The following is a 7,835-nucleotide window of genomic DNA, read 5'->3' on the forward strand; positions in this document are numbered from 1 at the left end:
TATCGCTCTCACTCTCTCTCTCTCATACTGGTCACTGGAAGTTAAACATTGCACCTCATGGCAAAGAACTCTCTGAGGATCTGAAAAAAAGAATTGTTGCTCTACATAAAGATGGCCTAGGCTATAGGAAGATTGCCAAGACCCTGAAACTTAGCTGAAGCATGTGGCCAAGACAATACAGTGGTCTAACAGGAGAGGTTCCACTCAGAACAGGCCTCGCAATGGTCGACCAAAGAAGTTAAAGTGCACATGCTCAGCATCATATCCAGAGGTTGTCTTTGGGAAATAGACATATGAGTGCTGCCATGAAGGAGTGGGGTGGGGGGTCAGCCTGTCAGTGCTCAGACCATACGCCGCACACTGCATCAAATTGGTCTGCATGGGTGTCGTTCCAGAAGGAAGCCTCTTCTAAAGATGATGCACAAGAAAGCCCACAAACAGTTTGCTGAACTCAAGCAGACTAAGGACATGGATTACTGGAACCATCTCCTGTGGTCTGATGAGATCAAGATAAACTTATTTGCTGCAGATGGCATCAAGTGTGTGTGGTGGCAACCAGGTGAGGAGTACAAAGACAAGTGTGTCTTGCCTACAGTCAAGCATGGTGGTGGGAGTGTCATGGTCTGGGGCTGCATGAGTGCTGCCAGCACTGGGGAGCTACAGTTCATTGAGGGAACCATGAATGCCAACATGTACTGTGACATACTGAAGCAGAGCATGAGCCCCTCCCTTCAGAGACTGGGCTGCAGGGCAGTATTCCAACATGATAACGACCCCAAACACACCTCCAAGATGACCGCTGCCTTGCTAAAGAAGCTGAGGGTAAAGGTGATGGACTGGCCAAGCATGTCTCCAGACCTAAACCCTATTGAGCATCTGCGGGACATCCTCAAACGGAAGGTGGAGGAACGCAAGGTCTCTAACATCCACCAGCTCCGTGATGTCATCATGGAGGAGTGGAAGAGAACTCCAGTGGCAACCTGTGAAGCTCCGGTGAACTCGATGCTGGAAAATAATGGTGGCCACACAAATATTGACACTTTGGGCCCAATTTAGACATTTTCACTTAGGGGTTGTGACGGTATGCGAGGTGAGATAGTAGATAATCGCTATATTTCACCTTTGCTTACGTTCTGTAGTGTATTTGGGTACAGTGTCGCACGACCGCGCAATTGTCCATTAAAGTAACGCAGTGCCGAATCGCAAAATAGGGTCTGGTCAGGAAGGGGGAAAATCCTTCCGGTCTTAGTCCCGGTTCACATTTGTGCGATGCGGGAACGCTGCGAATATACAGCGTGTTCCTGCATCGCATCCGCACCCCTGGCAGTTCACACTGCCATATGCGATACGCAGGGGGTGTCAATTAAAAGGTAACGACACCCCCCAGTTGAGATCGCATATCGCAGTGCGATCTGCAAGTTCGCACAGAATCGGATCGCACTAGTGTGAACCACTATGCGATCCGATTCTGCTGCGGATAAAAAAAAGGGTCCTGTGCGTGTTCACTGCGATTGCAGTGCGAATTACAGAGATCGCATGAAATTTAGGAGCAGTGCGCTCAGAATTACATGTGATCTCTGTGATCGCACTAATGTGAACCAGCACTAAAATTGCTTAAATACAGATGATTTAGGATTAAATTTTGGCGGCAGTGAAATTAATTTTGCCGACATTGCCCATCCCTTATGTTAGCTAGTCAGATCCCGATTGGGTCAAACTGCCAGACCTTCCTCCTTCCAGTCCTATTGTTCACAGGCAGGGCTGGGACAAGGGGTGGGCAGGAGGGTTGTCTTCCCTGGGCTCAATGGTTTATTGCATGGATTGGGGCACCCTGAGCCAGTTGCTTCTGCTACCGGACTGTGGAGGGGGGGGGGGCAGTTTGGTATCTTTTTCTTGGGCTGGGCACTGGATGACCTTGTCCCAGCACTATTCACAGGAATACAGAAAACCGATATACTGCAAGCACAAACTCTGGCACTTTCACAAGATGTCTTTAAAAATAAATTGATTTAACAAATGTATAACTGCATTAATCATTTTAAGAAATATCCGCCTGGAGTCCAGCTTTAAAAACGAACCACAAGAGATGGACCGTTTTAGCCGTACATAAATTACCCCGTGTAATGAAGTCTAAAAAGGAAAAGGCATCGGGGGAAACATCTGAGCCGCATGGGGAGAAAGACGGAGAGATCCATCAAGTTACTAAGAAAAGATAAAACACTTTGCAGGGACAGGCTGCAAGCAAGCTGGGGGCAACTTTCTGCTCCTTCAGCTAAAGTGCATAAAATATCCCCAGAGCATGAAATATTTATATATTGTTTTAAAGTGTGCCGTTACATTTATAGGGAAGTTGTAATGGTTTTGGATCATCTTCTTTTTTTTTTTTTTAGTTAAAGCATTTAAAGGGGTACATTTTTTTAAAAAAAAGTAGCAAACACAACTGTCCCTGATTTCAAGGGACTGTCCCTGATTTCGAGGGACTGTCCCTGATTTGGAAAAGGGATCGACCAATTATCGGCAAAGCCGATATATCGAGGGCCGATATGCACTTTCCCAAGGTGGCCGATATTTCCGATATTTCAGGACAGTGCTGTACCGGAGTGACGCCTGCAGCTAGAGGCATCACCCCGGTACCGGCATCCATAGCCGACGGTCGGCTGTCTTGTAAATTGAAGAAGGGTCTTTTTCACACTGTCTTGTAAATTACAACTGATGTGGCTGAGAAGCTGCTCGGCTGTCATTACAAGGTGCGGGAGGGGACATTCGTCCCCCGCCGCCTTACGCGGCTCGCCCGGGTCTCCCGTCCCACCGGGAGCCTGCATGGCCGCCGAAGACCCGATCAAAGCTGCATTCGGCTCTGATCGGGTCTCCATGCAAAAACCCGGAAGTGATGTCATGACATCACTTCCGGGTACTCGGCGCCAAATTTAAAAAAAATGACAGCATTCAAAACAGCCAAACTTGGCGCTTAACTTATTCTCCCTGGGGAAGAGAGGCCTGAGAGGGGACATGATAGCAATTTACAAATACCTCAATGGCGATCCCAGCATAGGAATAAAACTATTTAGTCTAAGAGAGAGTGTAAGAGGACATGTGGCCACACAATGAGATTAGAGGTGAAGAGGTTTAACCTTAAGCTGTGTAGGGGGTTTTCACTGTCAGGGCGTTAAGAATGTGGAACTCTCTTCCACAACTGGTGGTATCAGCGGGGAGTATTTATACTTTTAAAAGTATAACAGAACAGGTTGGATGGTGCAACATAAGTGGAGCTTGCATTTTCATGCATGGTCCACTTTAACTCTTGCCTACAGTACCAGCTGATGAACTTGCTGCTAACCAGGATCTACAATTTTCCAGCAATAATGTAGAATAAGCACCCACTCAACCTCAATTCCATTACAATGCTGTTAGCAGGGGATTTCCATCCAGTCAATAAGTCGATCTTTACCAACAATGGCGTTCGTTATAGCCGTCAATGCATCAAGCGCCATTTGAAACAGAACAGGCTGGATGATGCAACATATGCAGACCTTGCATTTTCATGCATGGTCCACTTTAACTCTTGCCTACAGTACCAGCTGATGAACTTGCTGCTAACCGGGATCTAAAATTTTCCAGCAATAATGTAGAATAAACACCCATAATAAGTCGATCTTTACCAACAATGGCGTTCGTTATAGCCGTCAATGCATCAAGCGCCATTTGAAACAGAACAGGTTGGATGATGCAACATATGCGAACCTTGCATTTTCATCCAAAATATTTTTATTGAATATCAAAGAAATCACATACAGCTTTATAGAAGCTTGCATTTTCATGCATGGTCCACTTTAACTCTTGCCTACAGTACCAGTTGATGAACTTGTTGCTAACCGGGGTCTGCAATTTTCCAGCAATAATGTAGAATAAACACCCATAATAAGTCAATCTTTACCAACAATGGCATTCGCTATAGCCGTCAATGCATTTGAAAAAGAACAGGTTGGATGATGCAACATAAGCGGACCTTGCATTTTCATGCATGGTCCACTTTAACTCTTGCCTACAGTACCAGTTGATGAACTTGCTGCTAACCGCGATCTACAATTTTCCAGCAATAATGTAGAATAAGCACCCACTCAACCTCAATTCCATTACAATGCTGTTAGCAGGGGATTTCCATCCAGTCAATAAGTCGATCTTTACCAACAATGGCGTTCGGTATAGCCGTCAATGCATCAAGCGCCATTTGAAACAGAACAGGCTGGATGATGCAACATATGCAGACCTTGCATTTTCATGCATGGTCCACTTTAACTCTTGCCTACAGTACCAGCTGATGAACTTGCTGCTAACCGGGATCTAAAATTTTCCAGCAATAATGTAGAATAAACACCCATAATAAGTCGATCTTTACCAACAATGGCGTTCGTTATAGCCGTCAATGCATTTGAAACAGAACAGGTTGGATGATGCAACATATGCGGACCTTGCCTTTTAATGCATGGTCCACTTTAACTCTTGCCTACAGTACCAGTTGATGAACTTGCTGCTAACCGGGATCTACAATTTTCCAGCAATAATGTAGAATAAGCACCCACTCAACCTCAATTCCATTACAATGCTGTTAGCAGGGGATTTGCATCCAGTCAATAAGTCGATCTTCACCAACAATGGCGTTTGCTATAGCCGTCAACGCATTTGAAACAGAACAGGTTGGAAGATGCAACATATGCGGAGCTTGCATTTTCATGCATGGTCCACTTTAACTCTTGCCTATAGTACCAGCTGATGAACTTGCTGCTAACCGCGGTCTGCAATTTTCCAGCAATAATATAGAATAAACACCCACTCAAAACTCATTTCCATTACAATGCTGTTAGCAGGTGATTTCCATCCAGTCAATAAGTCGATCTTTACCAACAATGGCGTTCGTTATAGCCGGCTTTTAGAAATCATTACTAATTAATTACAGGCTCTTGTTCTAGTCGTCCCCTGTCATCTCATTCATCTGCAAGCACAATGCAAGTATTTCAGAGAAACAAAGTACAAGGTCCACCACTGTGCAATATATTCCTGGCAGCAAGTACCAGGAAGTTATTGATATGCCAAGCATTGGGCATTACCCCCCCCCCCCCCCAACCTTTCATTTCTGGTGCTTTAACTCTGCCATATCTGTCCAGAACCCCAAGGAACTGGACAGGTGAAGCATTTGTCAAGTTGAATTCCAAAGTGGGTCACATTTGCGGCGTAACGTTGATCATAATAGGAAGTCTCGGCCAATTAATTCTCATTTTTCATTGGTCGTTTCCCGATATCACACCTACAGTGCAGCGGACAGGAAAATAAGATCACTCTTCTCAGTAACTTATTTATATTCGCTGCAAAATATGTTATGCTAATTATAGCTTACAGCTAAAAAAAAAACCTGCAATGATTTGACAGCTTGAGTTAGATGTTTGAGGAACTCTCATGGAAGTTGCAATGTTGTTAATTACTATCATTTTCCAGAGAACAATCATAATTAAGATATAGAAATCCACACCCCCACTGTGCCTAGTGGGGCTTCTGATTGAAATGGTTGGCGCACTTTCTGCCAAAGAATATTATGATACGCAGCTGATATTTACACGTGTACCGTGATGATGCCATTTATTATAATCACACATTTCTGAGGCATTATTTAAGAGATCTAAGTCACTACAACAGACAATCACAATGTGACTAGGCTGATAACACACAAGCAATTCTAATTTTTCGTGTCTTTATTGGACACACCCATTAACCCCTTCCCAGCCTGCCCTGGCCAGTTTTCAACTTTCAGCGCTGTCACACTTTGAATGACAATTGCGCGTTCATAGAACACTGTATATACAGTATCTCACCCTTCACATTTTTGTAAATATTTTATTCTATCTTTTCATGTCACAACACTGAAGAAATGACACTTTGCTACAATGTAAAGTAGTGAGTGTACAGCTTGTATAACAGTGTCAATTTGCTGTCCCCTCAAAATAACTCAACACACAGCCATTAATGTCTAAACCTCTGGAAACAAAAGTGAGTACACCCCTAAGTGAAAATGTCCAAATTGGGCCCAATTAGCCATTTTCCCTCCCCGGTGTCATGGAACTCGTTAGTGTTACAAGGTCTCAGGTGTGAATGGGGAGCAGGTGTGTTAAATTTGGTATTATCGTTCTCAATCTCTCATACTGGTCACTGGAAGTTCAACATGGCACCTCATGGCAAAGAACTCTCTGAGGATCTGGAAAAAAAAAAAAAAGAATTGTGGCTCTACTTAAAGATGGTCTAGGCCAGGGGTCTTCAAACTTTGGCCCTCCAGTTGTTCAGGAACTACAATTCCCATCATGCCTAGTCATGTCTGTTAATGTCAGAGTTTTACAATGCCTCATGGGATGTGTAGTTCCGCTACAGCCGGAGGGCCGTAGTTTGAGGAAACTTGGTCTAGGCTGTAAGAAGTTTGCCAAGACCCTGAAACTGAGCTGCAGCATGGTGGCCAAGACCATACAGAGGTTTAACAGGACAGGTTCACTTTTGTTGCCAGCGGTTTAGACATTAATGGCTGTGTGTTGAGTTATTTTGAGGGGACAGCAAATTTACACTGTTATACAAGCTGTACACTCACTACTTTACATTGTAGCAGTGTTGTCACATGAAAAGACAGAATAAAATATTTACAAAAATGTGAGGGGTGTACTCACTTTCGTGAGATACTGTATAAAACTTTTTATCATATTATGGAGAAAGAAGGATCTTTTTTTGGTGGTATTTTATCAACACTGGGGTTTTTATTTTTTTGCTAAACAAGCAAAAAAGTCTGAAAATTTTAAAACCAAAACATGTTTCTTAGTTTCTGTTAAAACATTTTGTAAATAAGTAATTTTTCTTCTTAACTGTTGTGCCCTGATGAGACGACACTGATGGGCACTGGTAGGCGGCACTGATGGGCACTGATAAGCTGCACTAATCTGCACTAATGAGCACTGATGAGGAGGAAACGATGAGGCTGCACTGATGGACACTGATAAGCTGCACTGATCTGCACTGATGGGCACTGATTGTGCTGCATTGCTTATTAGGGCACTGATGATCACTGCCCTGATTATCAGTGTAAACAATGTACTGACAGCCTTGCCGGTTATCAGCACTCCTTTCCTCATACAGATACAGCATGTGAGGAAAGGACTGCTGAAAACCATCAAGTCTGTTTACATGTGACCAGCTGTGATTGGACACAGCTGATAATATGGTAAAGGGCCACTGTAATTGGTCCTTTACCACAATCTGTGATCAGCTGTGTCCACAGGACACAGCGGTCACAGATCGTGCCCCAGGTAACTGTAGAGCCACGCTGTAGCCATCTTTTGGAAGTTGTTAAACATTCACAATGTTGGAGGAAAACATAAGTGAACCCTTTGAGTTAATAGCTGGTTGAGAAATAGTACAATTTCAGTCTTTGCAGGTGACACCAAGCTTTGCAGTGGAATAACTTCCTTACGGAATGTCTCCAACTTACGGCTGACCTCGGTGCACTGTTTCACTGGGCGACTATGTGGCAAATTAGGTTTAATGTTGATAAATGTAAAGTTATGCGGGACTGCGATTTTTTCCGGGACTGCGACATTGCGGCGGACAGATCGGACCCCTAACTGACATTTTTTACACATTTGGAGGGGGCCAGTGACATTATTACAGTAATCAGTAGGGATGATCGAACTTTTGAAAAGTTTGGTTCGACCAGAACACCCGAACTTCCTGAAAGTTCGGCCCGGATTTCAGAACCCCATTGAAATCAATGGGACCCGAACTTCGGTAATCAAAAAACACCATTTTGA

Source organism: Pelophylax lessonae (assembly GCF_965119305.1).
Source record: "Pelophylax lessonae genome assembly, chromosome: 6".
In the NCBI taxonomy this organism is placed as follows: domain Eukaryota; kingdom Metazoa; phylum Chordata; class Amphibia; order Anura; family Ranidae; genus Pelophylax; species Pelophylax lessonae.